Below are 18,072 nucleotides of genomic sequence, written 5' to 3' on the forward strand. Positions count from 1 at the left end.
ACGGTGAAAATCGAAATATCTTCAGATGAAATGTGGAAAGAACCTTTCTGAGAAACTGCTTAGGGTTCTGTTAATTCATCTCACAGTGTTACAACTGTATTTCGTGGTTATCTTTGCTAGCCTTATTTCTGTGGAATCTGAGAACAGATATTTCGGATCCCTTGGAAGACTATAGGGCCAAAGGAAATATCCTCCGATAACAAAGAGAAAGTAGCTTTCTGAGAAACTTCTTTGTGTTCTGTGAAATCATCTCACAGAGTTACAGCTTTCCCCTCAAGAAGCCTTCCGCTAAGACAGTTCTTGTGGAATTGGCAAAGTGATATTTGGAAGCCCATAGAGGGCTAAGCTGAAAATGGAAATATCCTCAGATGGAATCTGGAAAGAAGCTTTCTGAGAAACTGCTTAGTGTTCTTTTAATTCATCTCACAGTGTTACATCTGTATTTCGTGGATCTCTTTGCTAGCCTTATTTCTGTGTAATCTGGGAACAGATATTTCGGATCCCTTGGAAGACTATATGGCAAAAGGAAATATCCTCCGATAACAAAGAGAAAGAAGCTTTCTGAGAAACTTCTTTGTGTTCTGTGAAATCATCTCACAGAGTTACAGCTTTCCCCTCAAGGAGCCTTTAGCTAAGACAGTTCTTCTGGAATTGGCAAAGTAATATTTGGAAGCCCATAGAGGGCTATGGTGAAAAAGGAAATATCCGCAGATGAAATCTGGAAAGAAGCTTTCTGAGAAACTGCTTAGTGTTCTGTTAATTCATCTCACAGAGTTACATCTGTATTTCGTGGATCTCTTTGCTAGCCTTCTTTCTGTGGAATCTGAGAACAGATATTTCGGATCCCTTGGAAGACTATAGGGCCAAAGGAAATATCCTTCGATAACAAAGAGAAAGAAGATTTTGAGAAATTTCTTTGTGTTCGGTGAAATCATCTCACAGAGTTACAGCTTTTCCCTCAAGAAGCCTTTCGCTAAGACAATTCTTGTGGAATTGGCAAAGTGATATTTGGAAGCCCATAGAGGGCTATGGTGAAAAGGGAAATATCCTCAGATGAAATCTGGAAAGAAGCTTTCTGAGAAACTGCTTAGTGTTCTGTTAATTCATCTCACAGAGTTACATCTGTATTTCGAGGATCGCTTTGCTAGCCTTATTTCTGTGGAATCTGAGAACAGATATTTCGGATCCCTTGGAAGACTATAGGGCCAAAGGAAATATCCTCCGATAACAGAGAGAAAGAAGCTTTCTGAGAAACTTCTTTGCGTTCTTTGAAATCATCTCACAGATTTACAACTTTCCCCTCAAGAAGCCTTTAGCTAAGACAGTTCTTGTGGAATTGGCAAACTGATATTTGGAAGCCCATAGAGGGCTATGGTGAAAATGGAAATATCCTCAGATGGAATCTAGAAAGAAGCTTTCTGAGAAACTGCTTAGTGTTCTTTTAATTCATCTCACAGTGTTACATCTGTATTTCGTGGATCTCTTTCCTAGCCTTATTTCTGTGGAATCTGAGAACAGATATTTCGGATACCTTGGAAGACTATATGGCCAAAGGAAATATCCTCCGATAACAAAGAGAAAGAAGCTTTCTGAGAAACTTCTTTGTATTCTGTGAAATCATCTCACAGAGTTACAGCTTTCCCCTCAAGGAGCCTTTAGCTAAGACAGTTCTTGTGGAATTGGCAAAGTAATATTTGGAAGCCCATAGAGGGCTATGGTGAAAAAGGAAATATCCTCAGATGAAATCTGGAAAGAAGCTTTCTGAGAAACTGCTTAGTGTTCTGTTAATTCATCTCACAGAGTTACATCTGCATTTCGTGGATCTCTTTGCTAGCCTTATTTCTGTGGAATCTGAGAACAGATATTTCGGATACCTTGGAAGACTATAGGGCCAAAGGAAATATCCTCGGATAACAAAGAGAAAGAAGCTTTCTGAGAAACTTCTTTGTGTTCTGTGAAATCATCTCACAGAATTACAGCTTTCCCACCAAGAAGCCTTTCGCTAACACAGTTTTTGTGGGATTGGCAAAGTGATATTTGGAAGCCCATAGAGGGTATGGTGAAAAAGGAAATATCCTCAGATGAAATCTGGAAAGAAGCTTTCTGAGAAACTGCTTAGTGTTCTGTTAATTCATCTCACAGAGTTACATCTGTATTTCGTGGATCTCTTTGCTAGCCTTCTTTCTGTGGAATCTTAGAACAGATATTTCGGATCCCTTGGAAGAATATAGGGCCAAAGGAAATATCCTTCGATAACAAAGAGAAAGAAGCTTTTGAGAAATTTCCTAGTGTTCGGTGAAATCATCTCTCAGAGTTACAGCTTTTCCCTCACAAGCCTTTCGCTAAGACAGTTCTTGTGGAATTGGCAAAGTGATATTTGGAAGCCCATAGAGGGCTATGGTGAAAAGGGAAATATACTCAGATGAAATCTGGAAAGAAGCTTTCTGAGAAACTGCCTAGTGTTCTGTTAATTCATCTGAGAGAGTTACATCTGTATTTCGAGGATTGCTTTGCTAGCCTTATTTCTGTGGAATCTGAGAACAGATATTTCGGATCCCTTGGAAGACTATAGGGCCAAAGGAAATATCCTCCGATAACAGAGAGAAAGAAGCTTTCTGAGAAACTTCTTTGTGTTCTGTGAAATCATCTCACAGAGTTACAGCTTTCCCCTCAAGAAGCCTTTCGCTAAGACAGTTCTTGTGGAATTGGCAAAGTGATATTTGGAAGTCCATAAAGGGCTACGGTGAAAAAGGAAATATCCTGAGATGAAATCTGGAAAGAAGCTTTCTGAGAAACTGCTTAGTGTTCTGCTAATTCATCTCACAGAGTTACATCTGTATTTCGTGGATCTCTTTTCTAGTGTTATTTCTGTGGAATCTGAGAACACATATTTCGGATCCCTTGGAACACTGTAGGGCCAAAGGAAATATCCTCCGATAACAGAGAGAAAGAAGCTTTCTGAGAAACTTCTTTGCGTTCTTTGAAATCATCTCACAGATTTACAACTTTCCCCTCAAGAAGCCTTTAGCTAAGACAGTTCTTGTGGAATTGGCAAACTGATATTTGGAAGCCCATAGAGGGCTATGGTGAAAATGGAAATATCCTCAGATGGAATCTAGAAAGAAGCTTTCTGAGAAACTGCTTAGTGTTCTTTTAATTCATCTCACAGTGTTACATCTGTATTTCGTGGATCTCTTTCCTAGCCTTATTTCTGTGGAATCTGAGAACAGATATTTCGGATACCTTGGAAGACTATATGGCCAAAGGAAATATCCTCCGATAACAAAGAGAAAGAAGCTTTCTGAGAAACTTCTTTGTATTCTGTGAAATCATCTCACAGAGTTACAGCTTTCCCCTCAAGGAGCCTTTAGCTAAGACAGTTCTTGTGGAATTGGCAAAGTAATATTTGGAAGCCCATAGAGGGCTATGGTGAAAAAGGAAATATCCTCAGATGAAATCTGGAAAGAAGCTTTCTGAGAAACTGCTTAGTGTTCTGTTAATTCATCTCACAGAGTTACATCTGCATTTCGTGGATCTCTTTGCTAGCCTTATTTCTGTGGAATCTGAGAACAGATATTTCGGATACCTTGGAAGACTATAGGGCCAAAGGAAATATCCTCGGATAACAAAGAGAAAGAAGCTTTCTGAGAAACTTCTTTGTGTTCTGTGAAATCATCTCACAGAATTACAGCTTTCCCACCAAGAAGCCTTTCGCTAACACAGTTTTTGTGGGATTGGCAAAGTGATATTTGGAAGCCCATAGAGCGTATGGTGAAAAAGGAAATATCCTCAGATGAAATCTGGAAAGAAGCTTTCTGAGAAACTGCTTAGTGTTCTGTTAATTCATCTCACAGAGTTACATCTGTATTTCGTGGATCTCTTTGCTAGCCTTCTTTCTGTGGAATCTTAGAACAGATATTTCGGATCCCTTGGAAGAATATAGGGCCAAAGGAAATATCCTTCGATAACAAAGAGAAAGAAGCTTTTGAGAAATTTCCTAGTGTTCGGTGAAATCATCTCTCAGAGTTACAGCTTTTCCCTCACAAGCCTTTCGCTAAGACAGTTCTTGTGGAATTGGCAAAGTGATATTTGGAAGCCCATAGAGGGCTATGGTGAAAAGGGAAATATACTCAGATGAAATCTGGAAAGAAGCTTTCTGAGAAACTGCCTAGTGTTCTGTTAATTCATCTGAGAGAGTTACATCTGTATTTCGAGGATTGCTTTGCTAGCCTTATTTCTGTGGAATCTGAGAACAGATATTTCGGATCCCTTGGAAGACTATAGTGCCAAAGGAAATATCCTCCGATAAAAGAGAGAAAGAAGCTTTCTGAGAAACTTCTTTGTGTTCTGTGAAATCATCTCACAGAGTTACAGCTTTCCCCTTAAGAAGCCTTTCGCTAAGACAGTTCTTGTGGAATTGGCAAAGTGATATTTGGAAGTCCATAAAGGGCTACGGTGAAAAAGGAAATATCCTGAGATGAAATCTGGAAAGAAGCTTTCTGAGAAACTGCTTAGTGTTCTGCTAATTCATCTCACAGAGTTACATCTGTATTTCGTGGATCTCTTTTCTAGTGTTATTTCTGTGGAATCTGAGAACACATATTTCGGATCCCTTGGAACACTGTAGGGCCAAAGGAAATATCCTCCGATAACAAAGAGAAAGAAGCTTTCTGAGAAACTTCTTTGTGTTCTGTGAAATCATCTCACAGAGTTAGAGGTTTCCCCTCAAGAAGCCTTTCGCTAAGACAGTTCTTGTGGAATAGGCAAAGTGATATTTGAAAGGCCATGGAGGGCTATGGTGAAAATGGAAATATCCTCAGATGGAATCTGGAAAGAAGCTTTCTGAGAAACTGCTTAGTGTTCTCTTAATTCATCTCACAGTGTTACAACTGTATTTCGTGGATCTCTTGGCTAGCCTTATTTCTGTGGAATCTGAGAACAGATATTTCGGATCCCTTGGAAGACTATAGGGCCAAAGGAATTAACCTCCGATAACAAAGAGAAAGAAGCTTTCTGAGAAACTTCTTTGTGTTCTGTGAAATCATCTCACAGAGTTACAGCTTTCGCCTCAAGAAGCCTTTCGCTAAGACAGTTCTTGTGGAATTGGCAAAGTGATATTTGGAAGCCCATAGAGGGAAATGGTGAAAAAGGAAATACCCTCAGATGAAATCTGGAAAGAAGCTTTCTGAGAAACTGCTTAGTGTTCTTTTAATTCATCTCACAGTGTTACATCTGTATTTCGTGGATCTCTTTGCTAGCCTTATTTCTGTGGAATCTGAGAACAGATATTTCGGATCCCTTGGAAGACTACATGGCCAAAGGAAATATCCTACGATAACAAAGAGAAAGAAGCTTTCTGAGAAACTTCTTTGTGTTCTTTGAAATCATCTCACAGAGTTACAGTTTCCCCTCAAGGAGCCTTTAGCTAAGACAGTTCTTGTGCAATTGGCAAAGTGATATTTGGAAGCCCCTAGAGGGCTATGGTGAAAAAGGAAATATCCTCAGATGAAATCTGGAAAGAAGCTTTCTGAGAAACTGCTTAGTGTTCTGTTAATTCATCTCACAGAGTTACATCTGTATTTCGGGGATCTCTTTGCTAGCCTTATTTCTGTGGAATCTGAAAAGAGATATTTCGGATCCCTTTGAAGACTATGGGACCAAAGGAAATATCCTCTGATAACAAAGAGAAAGAAGCTTTCTGAGAAACTTCTTCGTGTTTTGTGAAATCATCTCACAGAGTTACAGCTTTCCCCTCAAGAAGCCTTTCGCTAAGACAGTTCTTGTGGAATAGGCAAAGTGATATTTGGAAGGCCATAGAGGGCTATGGTGAAAAAGGAAATATCCTCAGATAAAATCTGGAAAGAAGTTTTCTGAGAAACTGCTTAGTGTTCTATTAATTCATCTCACAGAGCTACATCTGTATTTCGTGGATCTCTTTGCTAGCCTTATTTCAGTGGAATCTGAGAACAGATATTTCGGATCCCTTTGAAGACTATAGGGCCAAAAGTTATATCCTCCGATAACAAAGAGAAAGAAGCTTTCTGAGAAACTTCTTTGTGTTCTGTGAAATCATCTCATAGAGTTTCAGCTTTCGCCTCCAGAAGCCTTTCGCTAAGACATTTCTTGTGGAATTGGCAAAGTGATACTTGGAAGCCCATAGAGGGCTATGGTGAAAATGGAAATATCCTCAGATGGAATCTGGAAAGAAGCTTTCTGAGAAACTGCTTAGTGTTCTCTTAATTCATCTCACAGTGTTACAACTGTATTTCGTGGATCTCTTTGCAAGCCTTATTTCTGTGGAATCTGAGAACAGATATTTCGGATCCCTTGGAAGACTATAGGGCCAAAGGAATTAACCTCCGATAACAAAGAGAAAGAAGCTTTCTGAGAAACTTCTTTGTGTTCTGTGAAATCATCTCACAGAGTTACAGCTTTCGCCTCAAGAAGCCTTTCGCTAAGACAGTTCTTGTGGAATTGGCAAAGTGATATTTGGAAGCCCATAGAGGGCAATGGTGAAAAAGGAAATACCCTCAGATGAAATCTGGAAAGAAGCTTTCTGAGAAACTGCTTAGTGTTCTTTTAATTCATCTCACAGTGTTACATCTGTATTTCGTGGATCTCTTTGCTAGCCTTATTTCTGTGGAATCTGAGAACAGATATTTCGGATCCCTTGGAAGACTACATGGCCAAAGGAAATATCCTACGATAACAAAGAGAAAGAAGCTTTCTGAGAAACTTCTTTGTGTTCTTTGAAATCATCTCACAGAGTTACAGTTTCCCCTCAAGGAGCCTTTAGCTAAGACAGTTCTTGTGCAATTGGCAAAGAGATATTTGGAAGGCCATAGAGGGCTATGGTGAAAAAGGAAATATCCTCAGATGAAATCTGGAAAGAAGCTTTCTGAGAAACTGCTTAGTGTTCTGTTAATTCATCTCACAGCGTTACATCTGTATTTCGTAGATCGCTCTGCTAGCCTTATTACTGTGGAATCTGAGAACAGATATTTCTGATCCCTTTGAAGACAATAGGGCCAAAGGAAATATCCTCCGATAACAAAGAGAAAGAATCTTTCTGAGAAACTTCTTTGTGTTCTGTGAAATCATCTCACAGAGTTACAGCTTTCCCCTCAAGAAGCCTTTCGCTAAGACAGTTCTTGTGCAATTGGCAAAGTGATATTTGGAAGCCCATAGAGGGCTATGGTGAAAAAGGAAATATCCTCAGATGAAATCTGGAAAGAAGCTTTCTGAGAAACTGAATAGTTTTCTGTTAATTCATCCCACAGAGTTGCATCTGTATTTCTTGGATCTCTTTGCTAGCCTTATTTCTGTGGAATCTGATAACAGATATTTCGGATCTCTTGGAAGACTACAGGGCCAAAGGAAATATCCTGCGATAACAAAGAGAAAGAAGCTTTCTGAGAAACTTCTTTGTGTTCTGTGAAATCATCTCACAGAGTTACACCTTTCCCCTCAAGGAGCCTTTAGCTAAGACAGTTCTTCTGGAATTGGCAAAGTAATATTTGGAAGCCCATAGAGGGCTATGGTGAAAAAGGAAATATCCTCAGATGAAATCTGGAAAGAAGCTTTCTGAGAAACTGCTTAGTGTTCTGTTAATTCATCTCACAGAGTTACATCTGTATTTCGTGGATTTCTTTTCTAGCCTTATTTCTGTGGAATCTGAGAACAGATATTTCGGATACCTTGGAAGACTATAGGGCCAAAGGAAATATCCTCCGATAACAAAGAGAAAGAAGCTTTCTGAGAAGCTTCTTTGTGTTCTGTGAAATCATCTCACACAATTACAGCTTTCCCACCAAGAAGCCTTTAGCTAAGACAGTTCTTGTGGGATTGGCAAAGTGATATTTGGAAGCCCATAGAGGTCTATGATGAAAAAGGAAATATCCTCAGATGAAATCTGGAAAGAAGCTTTCTGAGAAACTGCTTAGTGTTCTGTTAATTCATCTCACAGAGTTACATCTGTATTTCGTGGATCTCTTTGCTAGCCTTCTTTCTGTGGAATCTGAGAACAGATATTTCGGATCCCTTGGAAGAATATAGGGCCAAAGGGGTATCCTTCGATAACAAAGAGAAAGAAGCTTTTGAGAAATTTCTTTGTGTTCGGTGAAATCATCTCACAGAGTAACAGCTTTTCCCTCAAGAAGCCTTTCGCTAAGACAATTCTTGTGGAATTGGCAAAGTGATATTTGGAAGCCCATAGAGGGCTATGGTGAAAAGGGAAATATCCTCAGATGAAATCTGGAAAGAAGCTTTCTGAGAAACTGCTTAGTGTTCTGTTAATTCATCTGAGAGAGTTACATCTGTATTTCGAGGATCGCTTTGCTAGCCTTATTTCTGTGGAATCTGAGAAGAGATATTTCGGATCCCTTGGAAGACTATAGGGCCAAAGGAAATATCCTCCGATAACAGAGAGAAAGAAGCTTTCTGAGAAACTTCTTTGCGTTCTTTGAAATCATCTCACAGAGTTACAGCTTTCCCCTCAAGAAGCCTTTCGCTAAGACAGTTCTTGTGGAATTGGCAAAGTGATATTTGGAAGCCCATAGAGGGCTATGGTGAATATGGAAATATCCTCAGATGGAATCTGGAAAGAAGTTTTCTGAGAAACTGATTAGTGTTCTGTAAATTCATCTCACAGAGTTACATCTGTATTTCGTGGATCTCTTTGCTAGCCTTCTTTCTGTGGAATCTGAGAACAGATATTTCGGATCCCTTAGAAGACTATAGGGCCAAAGGAAATATCCTTCGATAACAAAGAGAAAGAAGCTTTTGAGAAATTTCTTTGTGTTCTTTGAAATCACCTCACAGAGTTACAGCTTTCCCCTCAAGAAGCCTTTCGCTAAGACAGTTCTTGTGGAATTGGCAAAGTGATATTTGGAAGAACATACAGGGTACGGTGAAATTGGAAATATCCTCAGAAGAAATCTGGAAAGAAGCTTTCTGAGAAACTGCTTAGTGTTCTGTTAATTCATCTCACAGAGTTACATCTGTATTTCGTGGATCTCTTTGCTAGCCTTATTTCTGTGGAATCTGAGAACAGATATTTCGGATACCTTTTAAGACTATAGGGCTAAAGGTAATATCCTCCGATAACAAAGAGAAAGAAGCTTTCTGAGAAACTTCTTTGTGTTCTGTGAAATCATCTCACAGAATTACAGCTTTCCCCTCAAGAAGCCTTTCGCTAAGACAGTTCTTGTGGAATTGGCAAAGTGATATTTGGAAGCCCATAGAGGGCTATGGTGAAAATGGAAATATCCTCAGATGAAATCTGGAAAGAAGCTTTCTGAGAAACTGCTTAGTGTTCTATTAATTCATCTCACAGAGTTACATCTGTATTTCGTGGATCTCTTTGCTAGCCTTATTTCTGTGGAATCTGAGAACAGATACTTCGGATCCCTTGGAAGACTATATGGCCAAAGGAAATATCCTCCGATAACAAAGAGAAAGAAGCTTTCAGAGAAACTTCTTTGTGTTCTATGAAATCATATCACAGAGTTACAGCTTTCCCCTCAAGAAGCCTTTCGCTAAGACAGTTCTTGTGGAATTGGAAAAGTGATATTTGGAAGCCCATATTGGGCAATGGTGAAAAAGGAAACATCCTCAGATGGATTCTGGAAAGAGGCTTTCTGAGAAACTGCTTAGTGTTCTGTTAATTCATCTCACCGAGTTACATCTGTATTTCGTGGATCTCTTTGCTAGCCTTATTTCTGTGGAATCTGAGAACAGATATTTCGGATCCCTTTGAAGACTATAGGGCCAAAGGAAATATCCTCCGATAACAAAGAGAAAGAAGCTTTCTGAGAAAATTCTTTGTGTTCTGTGAAATCATCTCACAGAGTTACAGCTTTCCCCTCAAGAAGCCTTTCGCTAAGAGTGTTCTTGTGGAATTGGAAAAGTGATATTTGGAAGCCCATAGAGGGCTATGGTGAAAAAGGAAATATCCTCAGATGAAATCTGGAAAGAAGCTTTGTGAGAAACTTCTTATTGTTCTGTTAATTCATCTCACAGAGTTACATCTGTATTTCGTGGATCTCTTTGCTAGCCTTATTTCTGTGGAATCTGAGAACAGATATTTCGGATCCCTTGGAAGACTATAGGGCCAAAGGAAATATCCTTCGATAAGAAAGAGAAAGAAGCTTTCTGAGAAACTTCTTTGTGTTCTATGAAATCATCTCACAGAGTTACAGCTTTCCCCTCAAGAAGCCTTTCGCTAAGACAGTTCTTGTGGAATTGGCAAAGTGATATTTGGAAAAACACAGAGGGCTACGGTGAAATTGGAAATATCCTCAGATGAAATCTGGAAAGAAGCTTTCTGAGAAACTGCTTAGTGTTCTGTTAATTCACCTCACAGAGTTACATCTGTATTTCGTGGATCTCTTTCCTAGCCTTATTTCTGTGGAATCTTAGAACAGATATTTCGGATCCCTTTTAAGACTATAGGGCCAAAGGTAATATCCTCCGATAACAAAGAGAAAGAAGCTTTCTGAGAAAATTCTTTGTGTTCTGTGAAATCATCTCACAGAGTTACAGCTTTCACCTCAAGAAGCCTTTCGCTAATACTGTTCTTGTGGAATTGGCAAAGTGATATTTGGAAGCCCATAGAGGGCTATGGTGAAAAAGGAAATATCCTCAGATGGAATCTGGAAAGAAGGTTTCTGAGACACTGCTTAGTGTTCTGTTAATTCATCTCACAGTGTTACAACTGTATTTCGTGGATCTCTTTGCTAGCCTTTTTTCTGTGGAATCTGAGAACAGATATTTCGGATCCCTTGGAAGACTATAGGGCCAAAGGAATTATCCTCCGATAACAAAGAGAAAGAAGCTTTCTGAGAAACTTCTTTGTGTTCTGTGAAATCATCTCACAGAGTTACAGATTTCCCCTCGAGGAGCCTTTAGCTAAGACAGTTCTTGTGGAATTGGCAAAGTAATATTTGGAAGCCCATAGAGGGCTATGGTGAAAAAGGAAATATCCTCAGATGAAATCTGGAAAGAAGCTTTCTGAGAAACTGCTTAGTGTTCTGTTAATTCATCTCACAGTGTTACAACTGTATTTCGTGGATCTCTTTGCTAGCCTTCTTTCTGTGGAATCTGAGAACAGATATTTCGGATCCCTTGGAAGACTACGGGGCCAAAGGAAATATCATTCGATAACAAAGAGAAAGAAGCTTTTGAGAAATTTCTTTGTGTTCGGTGAGATCAAATCACAGAGTTACAGGTTTCCCCTCAAGAAGCCTTTCGCTAAGACAGTTCTTGTGGAATTGGCAAAGTGATATTTGGAAGCCCATAGAGGGCTATTGTGAAAAAGGAAATATCCTCAGATGAAATCTGGAAAGAAGCTTTCTGAGAAACTGCTTAGTGTTCTTTTAATTCATCTCACAGAATTACATCTGTATTTCGTGGATCTCCTTGCTAGCCTTATTTCTGTTGAATCTGAGAACAGATATTTCGGATCCCTTGGAAGACTATAGGGCCAAAGGAAATATCCTCCGATAACAAAGAGAAAGAAGCTTTCTGAGAAACTTCTTTGTGTTCTGTGAAATCATCTGACAGAGTTACAGCTTTCCCCTCAAGAAGCCTTTCGCTAAGACAGTTCTTGTGGAATTGGCAAAGTGATATTTGGAAGCCCATAGAGGGCTACGGTGAAAATCGAAATATCCTCAGATGAAATCTGGACAGAAGATTTCTGAGAAACTGCTTAGTGTTCTGTTAATTCGTCTCACAGAGTTACATCTGTGTTTCGTGGATCTCTTTGCTAGCCTTCTTTCTGTGGAATCTGAGAACAGATATTTCGGATCCCTTGGAAGACTATAGGGCCAAAGGAAATATCCTCCGATAACAAAGAGAAAGAAGCTTTCTGAGAAAATTCTTTGTGTTCTGTGAAATCATCTCACAAAGTTACAGCTTTCCCCTCAAGAAGCCTTTGGCTAAGAGAGTTCTTGTGGAACTGGCAAAGTGATATTTGGAAGCCCATAGAGGGCTACGGTGAAATTGGAAATATCCTCAGATGAAATCTGGAAAGAAGCTTTCTGAGAAACTGCTTAGTGTTCTGTTAATTCACCTCACAGAGTTACATCTGTATTTCGTGGATCTCTTCCCTAGCCTTATTTCTGTGGAATCTGAGAACAGATATTTCAGATCCCTTTTAAGACTATAGGGCCAAAGGAAATATCTTCCGATAACAAAGAGAAAGAAGCTTTCTGAGAAACTTCTTTGTGTTCCGTGAAATCATCTCACAGAGTTACAGCTTTCCCCTCAAGAAGCCTTTCGCTAAGACAGTTCGTGTTGAATTGGCAAAGTGATATTTGGAAGTCCTTAGAGGGCTAGGGTGAAAAAGGAAATATCCACAGATGAAATCTGGAAAGAATCTTTCTGAGAAACTGCTTAGTGTTCTGTTAATTCATCTCACAGAGTTACATCTGTATTTCGTGGATCTCTTTGCTAGCCTTATTTCTGTGGAATCTGAGAACAGATATTTCGGATCCCTTGGAAGACTATCGGGCCAAAGGAAATATCCTCCGATAACAAAGAGAAAGAAGCTTTCTGAGAAACTTCTTTGTGTTCTGTGAAATCATCTGACAGAGTTACAGCTTTCCCCTGAAGAAGCCTTTCTCTAAGACAGTTCTTGTGGAATTGGCAATGTGATATTTGGAAGCCCATAGAGGGCTACGTTGAAAATCGAAATATCCTGTGATGAAATCTGGACAGAAGATTTCTGAGAAACTGCTTAGTGTTCTGTTAATTCATCTCACAGAGTTACATCTGTATTTCGTGGATCTCTTTGCTAGCCTTCTTTCTGTGGAATCTGAGAACAGATATTTCGGATCCCTTGGAAGACTATAGGGCCAAAGGAAATATCCTCCGATAACAAAGAGAAAGAAGCTTTCTGAGAAAATTCTTTGTGTTCTGTGAAATCATCTCACAGAGTTACAGCTTTCTCCTCAAGAAGCCTTTCGCTAAGACAGTTCTTGTGGAATTGGAAAAGTGATATTTGGAAGCCCATAGAGAGCTATTGTGAAAAAGGAAATATCCTCAGATGAAATCTGGAAAGAAGCTTTCTGAGAAACTGCTTAGTGTTCTGTTAATTCAACTCACAGAGTTATATCTGTATTTCGTGGATCTCTTTGCTAGCCTTATTTCTGTGGAATCTGAGAACAGATATTTCGGATCACTTGGAAGACTATAGGGCCAAAGGAAATATCCTCCGATAACAAAGAGAAAGAAGCTTTCTGAGAAACTTCTTTGTGTTCTGTGAAATCATCTCACAGAGGTACAGCTTTCCCCTCAAGAAGCCTTTCGCTAAGACAGTTCTTGTGGAATTGGCAAAGTGATATTTGGAAGAACATAGAGGGCTACGGTGAAATTGGAATTATCCTCAGATGAAATCTGGAAAGAAGCTTTCTGAGAAACTGCTTAGTGTTCTGTTAATTCACATCTCAGAGTTACATCTGTATTTCGTGGATCTCTTTCCTAGCCTTATTTCTGTGGAATCTGAGAACAGATATTTCAGATCCCTTTTAAGACTACAGGGCCAAAGGAAATATCCTCCGATAACAAAGAGAAAGAAGCTTTCTGAGAAACTTCTTTGTGTTCCGTGAAATCATCTCACAGAGTTACAGCTTTCCCCTCAAGAAGCCTTACGCTAAGACAGTTCGTGTTGAATTGGCAAATTGATATTTGGAAGTCCTTAGAGGGCTAGGGTGAAAAAGGAAATATCCACAGATGAAATCTGGAAAGAAGCTTTCTGAGAAACTGCTTAGTGTTCTGTTAATTCATCTCACAGAGTTACATCTGTATTTCGTGGATCTCTTTCCTAGCATTATTTCTGTGGAATCTGAGAACAGATATTTCGGATCCCTTGGAAGACTATATGGTCAAAGGAAATATCATCCGATAACAAAGAGAAAGAAGCTTTCTGAGAAACTTCTTTGTGTTCTGTGAAATCATTTGACAAAGTTACAGCTTTCCCCTCAAGAAGCCTTTCGCTAAGACAGTTCTTGTCTAATTGGCAAAGTGATATTTGGAAGCCCATAGAGGGCTACGTAGGAAATCGAAATATCCTCAGATGAAATCTGGACAGAAGATTTCTCAGAAACTGCTTAGTGTTCTGTTAATTCATCTCACAGAGTTACAACTGTATTTCGTGGATCTCTTTGCTAGCCTTATTTCTGTGGAATCTGAGAACAGATATTTCGGATCCCTTGGAAGACTATAGGGCCAAAGGAAATATCCTCCGATAACGAAGAGAAAGAAGCTTTCTGAGAAACTTCTTTGTGTTCTGTGAAATCATGTCACAGAGTTACAGCTTTCCCTCCCAGAAGCCTTTAGCTAAGACAGTTCTTGTGGAATTGGCAAAGTGATATTTGGAAGCCCATAGAGGTCTATGGTGAAAAAGGAAATATCCTCAGATGAAATCTGGAAAGAAGCTTTCTGAGAAACTGCTTAGTGTTCTGTTATTTCATCTCACAGAGTTACATCTGTATTTCGTGGATCTCTTTGCTAGCCTTATTTCTGTGGAATCTGAGAACAGATATTTCGGATCCCTTGGAGGACTATAGGGCCAAAGGAAATATCCTCCGATAACGAAGAGAAAGAAGCTTTCTGAGAAAATTCTTTGTGTTCTGTGAAATCATCTCACAGAGTTAAAGCTTTCCCCTCAAGAAGCCTTTCGCTAAGACAGTTCTTGTGGAATTGGCAAAGTGATATTTGGAAGAACATAGAGGGCTACGGTGAAATTGGAAATATCCTCAGATGAAATCGGGAAAGAAGCTTTCTGAGAAACTGCTTAGTGTTCTGTTAATTCACCTCACAGAGTTACATCTGTATTTCGTGGATCTCTTTCCTAGCCTTATTTCTGTGGAATCTGAGAACAGATATTTCAGACCCCTTTTAAGAGTATAGGGCCAAAGGAAATATCTTCCGATAACAAAGAGAAAGAAGCTTTCTGAGAAACTTCTTCGTGTTCCGTGAAATCATCTCACAGAGTTACCGCTTTCCCCTCAAGAAGCCTTTCGCTAAGACAGTTCGTGTTGAATTGGCAAAGTGATATTTGGAAGTCCTTAGAGGGCTAGGGTGAAAAAGGAAATATCCACAGATGAAATCTGGAAAGAAGCTTTCTGAGATACTGCTTAGTGTTCTGTTAATTCATCTCACAGAGTTATATCTGTATTTCGTGGATCTCTTTGCCAGCCTTATTTCTGTGGAATCTGAGAACAGATATTTCGGATCCCTTGGAAGACTATAGGGCCAAAGGAAATATCCTCCGATAACGAAGAGAAAGAAGCTTTCTGAGAAACTTCTTTGTGTTCTGTGAAATCATCTCACAGAGTTACAGCTTTCCCTCCCAGAAGCCTTTCGCTAAGACAGTTCTTGGGGAATTGGCAAAGTGATATTTGGAAGCCCATAGAGAGCTATGGTGAAAAAGGAAATATCCTCAGATGAAATCTGGAAAGAAGCTTTCTGAGAAACTGCTTAGTGTTCTGTTAATTCATCTCACAGAGTTACATCTGTATTTCGTGGATCTCTTTGCTAGCCTTCTTTCTGTGGAATCTGAGAACAGATATTTCGGATCCCTTGGAAGACTACAGGGCCAAAGGAAATATCCTTCGATAACAAAGAGAAAGAAGCTTTTGAGAAATTTCTTTGTGTTCGGTGAGATCATCTCACAGAGTTACAGCTTTCCCCTCAAGAAGCCTTTCGCTAAGACAGTTCTTGTGGAATTGGCAAAGTGATATTTGGAATCCCATAGAGGGCTATGGTGAAAAGGGAAATATCCTCAGATGAAATCTGGAAAGAAGCTTTCTGAGAAACTGCTTAGTGTTCTGTTAATTCATCTGAGAGAGTTACATCTGTATTTCGAGGATCTCTTTGCTAGCCTTATTTCTGTGGAATCTGAGAACAGATATTTCGAATCCCTTGGAAGACTATAGGGCCAAAGGAAATATCCACCGATAACAAAGAGGAAGAAGCTTTCTGAGAAACTTCTTTGTGTTCTGTGAAATCATCTCACAGAGTTACAGCTTTCCTCTCAAGAAGCCCTTCGCTAAGACCGTTCTTGTGCAATTGGCAAAGTGATATTTGGAAGGCCATAGAGGGCTATGGTGAAAAAGGAAATATCCTCAGATGAAATCTGGAAAGAAGCTTTCTGAGAAACTGCTTAGTGTTCTGTAAATTAATCTCACAGAGTTACATCTGTATTTCGTGGATCTCTTTGCTAGCCTTATTTCTGTGGAATCTGAGAACAGATATTTCGGATCCCTTTGAAGACTATAGGGCCAAAAGAAATATCTTCCGATAACAAAGAGAAAGAAGCTTTCTGAGAAACTTCTTTGTGTTAAGTGAAATCATCTCACAGAGTTACAGCTTTCCCCTCAAGAAGCCTTTCGCTAAGACAGTTCTTGTGGAATTGGCAAAATGATATTTGGAAGTCCTTAGAGGGCTATGGTGAAAAAGGAAATATCCTCAGATGAAATCTGGAAAGAAGCTTTCTGAGAAACTGCTTAGTGTTCTTTTAATTCATCTCACAGAGTTACATCTGTATTTCGTGGATCTCTTTGCTAGCCTTATTTCTGTGGAATCTGAGAACAGATATTTCGGATCCCTTGGAAGACTATAGGGCCAAAGGAAATATCCTCCGATAACAAAGAGAAAGAAGCTTTCTGAGAAACTTCTTTGTGTTCTGTGAAATCACCTGACAGAGTTACAGCTTTCCCCTCAAGAATCCTTTCGCTAACACAGTTCTTGTGGAATTGGCAAAGTGATATTTGGAAGCCCATAGAGGGTTACGTAGAAAATCGATATATCCTCAGATGAAATCTGGACAGAAGATTTCTGAGAAACTGCTTAGTGTTCTGTTAATTCATCTCACAGAGTTACATCTGTATTTCGTGGATCTCTTTGCTAGCCTTCTTTCTGTGGAATCTGAGAACAGATATTTCGGATCCCTTGGAAGACTATAGGGCCAAAGGAAATATTCTCCGATAACAAAGAGAAAGAAGCTTTCTGAGAAACTTCTTTGTGTTCTGTGAAATCATGTCACAGAGTTACAGCTTTCCCTCCCAGAAGCCTTTAGCTAAGACAGTTCTTGTGGAATTGGCAAAGTGATATTTGGAAGCCCATAGAGGGCTATGGTGAAAAAGGAAATATCCTCAGATGAAATCTGGAAAGAAGCTTTCTGAGAAACTGCTTAGTGTTCTGTTAATTCATCTCACAGAGTTACATCTGTATTTCGTGGATCTCTTTGCTAGCCTTCTTTCTGTGGAATCTGAGAACAGATATTTCGGATCAATTGGAAGACTACAGGGCCAAAGGAAATATCCTTCGATAACAAAGAGAAAGAAGCTTTTGAGAAATTTCTTTGTGTTCGGTGAGATCATCTCACAGAGTTACAGCTTTCCCCTCAAGAAGCCTTTCGCTAAGACAGTTCTTGTGGAATTGGCAAAGTGATATTTGGAAGAACATAGAGGGCTACGGTGAAATTGGAAATATCCTCAGATGAAATCTTGAAAGAAGCTTTCTGAGAAACTGCTTAGTGTTCTGTTAATTCAACTCACAGAGTTACATCTGTATTTCGTGGATCTCTTTCCTAGCCTTATTCCTGTGGAATCTGAGAACAGATATTTCAGACCCCTTTTAAGACTATAGGGCCAAAGGAAATATCTTCCGATAACAAAGAGAAAGAAGCTTTCTGAGAAACTTCTTTGTGTTCTGTGAAATCATCTCACAGAGTTACAGCTTTCCCCTCAAGAAGCCTTTCGCTAAGACAGTTCTTGTGCAATTGGCAAAGTGATATTTGGAAGCCCATAGAGGGCTATGGTGAAAAAGGATATATACTCAGATGAAATCTGGAAAGAAGCTTTCTGAGAAACTGATTAGTTTTCTGTTAATTCATCCCACCGAGTTGCATCTGTATTTCTTGGATCTCTTTGCTAGCCTTATTTCTGTGGAATCTGAGAACAGATATTTCGGATCTCTTGGAAGACTATAGGGCCAAAGGAAATATCCTCTGATAACAAAGAGAAAGAAGCTTTCTGAGAAACTTCTTTCTGTTCTGAGAAATCATCT

The sequence above is a fragment of the Macaca fascicularis genome, chromosome 13, assembly GCF_037993035.2.
Source record: "Macaca fascicularis isolate 582-1 chromosome 13, T2T-MFA8v1.1".
Classification (NCBI taxonomy): Eukaryota; Metazoa; Chordata; class Mammalia; order Primates; family Cercopithecidae; genus Macaca; species Macaca fascicularis.